The sequence below is a fragment of the Solanum pennellii genome, chromosome 10 (genome assembly GCF_001406875.1).
Source record: "Solanum pennellii chromosome 10, SPENNV200".
Classification (NCBI taxonomy): domain Eukaryota; kingdom Viridiplantae; phylum Streptophyta; class Magnoliopsida; order Solanales; family Solanaceae; genus Solanum; species Solanum pennellii.
In genome coordinates, this window is record NC_028646.1 from 13,508,296 (window position 1) to 13,510,732 (window position 2,437).

The 2,437-nt window shown below is 34.2% G+C and overlaps 1 pseudogene; it reads right to left on the bottom strand.

Moving 5' to 3' along the window:
* Nucleotides 1-1,115: 1,115 nt before the first annotated feature.
* Nucleotides 1,116-2,214, bottom strand: LOC107001095 (annotated as a pseudogene).
* Between the last annotated feature and the right edge of the window lie 223 nt (nt 2,215-2,437).

Consider the following 2,437-nt stretch of genomic DNA (forward strand, 5'->3'; position numbering starts at 1 on the left):
TATATATATATATATATATATATGAGTTTTAGCATATAGGTATTCCCCATCTTTTTATTCTATGTTATGATTTAGCTTCCGCATAAGTTTATTATCTTTAGTATGCTCATGATCATGACAGCAGGGTTAGTTTGGGATCACTTATGGTCCTAGGTTCTGTGTCCACGTCTCAGGGGTGGCTCGGGGCATGACATGCAAAAAGTTCGTGAATTTTTTAAAATCATTAGCATAAAATGAGGTGGAAAAGAACCTGGCTAAAGAGATAGTGGTTGTGATAGAGGAAAAGGTCAGTGGTGTTGATTGGATGGTGGAAGAATGGGTGATAATTGTTGTGGCGGTGGCGAAGGAGGAGGAGGTGTTTCTGTGTTGGTAGATTAGAAAAACATGGTGGTGCGTCAATTCTTGAGTTATTCTTTAGATCCTATGACTTGATCATCAAGATGAATGTAATTGTGAAAAAAACTAACATCAATATCGAAGAAGGATATAACCTTTAAATGATAGTGGGAAAATACCTTCATTTTGTTTATGGGCAAAGCAACCATATTACTGCCCACCTTACTTGTGATGAATGCATATTCTTTGGTAAGTGCAATACGTTCCCACACATGTAGAAAAAATCATGAGAATTTTTCTTAGGTTTCAAAATGATATCCTGCAAACGGAAACTGGAGAATCACCAAGTGTAAGATCTAAATAAGAGTTGGAACTAGGACAAACTAACTCAAAATTTACAGAATTTCAGCTCAATGAGCTTTGCCATATATATCTAAGCTACTGGCACAAAAAGATTTATTATCTTCAGAATGCAACTAAGTTAATTCCACAACGAGCTGAACTTTAAAGTAATCATTATGGAGTTGAATAAACATGAATTCGCACATAGAAGAACGAATGTTCTTCTTTCTTATCAGTAAACAAGAACCAATAGTCGAATGGAAAATGAAACTGAGATGAATTTCTAGTTTTTGTCACCCTGTAATTAATTTAAATCTCCCACATTGAAAAGTTAAAAAGCAGTAATACGCTTAACAAGAGCATAAGAAAGATACTTTCAAGGAACTGAATAAACCTCTTTGCTGTACAACCATTGTCTCCACTGTAAGGAATTCTCTTTAGCTTATACTTTTAATGTATAAATCATACATCTCGGGAATCTTTTCCCTGAATGGAAGTACATAGCTCTTTAGAAAATCCAGTTCAGAACATGACACAACATTGTAAAGACTTTTCCTTTATTTTACCAGCTGGTTTTCTATAAGAAATTTCAAGATTTCATTCCTTGGCATGATCCTCTTCTCTAAGCTAAGCTTTAAAAGCAGTGCACGAAAATCCATATAATTAGGTTCATACCACAGTTCATTCATGAAAAATTTCAATGTATTCCATAACTTAGCCTCTCATGAAGTCAAGAAGTAAGGAAGTTTTTTCCCATTAGAGAGATATCAGAATAAGACCATCCAAAACTCCGATAAATATGCAATTTCCTTTCTAATTTTGATTCATCAAGCGGTACAAGTACTTGAACACCATGAAGAAACATCCCTAAACTCACAGGCATACAAAAATTGTTTTGTAGTTGATTATTGCTCTCTCAATCCACTCGTGATTATTGAGCAGAAGCCTAGGATGCCTGTAAAAAAGCTTGAAAATATCGTCTATTGAAAACACAAAATTTTAGAAAAATGATATATTTGGTGGCATAACCTTAGGAAGATTACAGGAAAGCATCCTAGGCTCTTTAATAAGACTTATAGGTATATAGTCATGAATGGGCAACAAATGCCTTAGATAAACAAGAGTAGGCTCTACAATAGTCTATAAACCTCTTCTTAAAAGAAAACTTTTTGTAAGAAATGTAGCAAGTTGAGATCAAGATAAGACAAGTTGTTGTAATATCTAAATTTTGGGTTTGAGATTTTCGTCAACACCACAAAACAACAATTGAGGAGAAAAAGAAACAAGGGTTTTGACAGGTGATTTGTTCATACCCATTTCATCAAGGAGATGAAGCAACAAATGCAGGTCATCGTGTGTATATCTCAAACGATTTAACTTGTTATCTTGTGGAAATGGCTTCTTTTGTTGAGAAGTCGAGTGAATTTACCAGGAACTCTATCAGTACATTAGCCGGTGTCGTCACTGTTGCTCCAACTGTTATATAAGACTGGAAAAGATATGTTTTTGTGCGCCATTGCAACTAATTCTAAACATGAAAAACAAGCAATCTTTGTATTTGTCGGCGGTATTCATATAACTTCTTTGCTGCTTCACACGCCTCACTAGGTAGAAATAAACGGTAGAATGACAGATAAGGGTCGTCGGTGTTGTTATGGACCTAAATATACAACTTAATTTATTATATTCTACATTTTAGTACTATTAGTTTTACGACACGGACATATTGTAAAAATAGTATATAATATTATAAAATAGA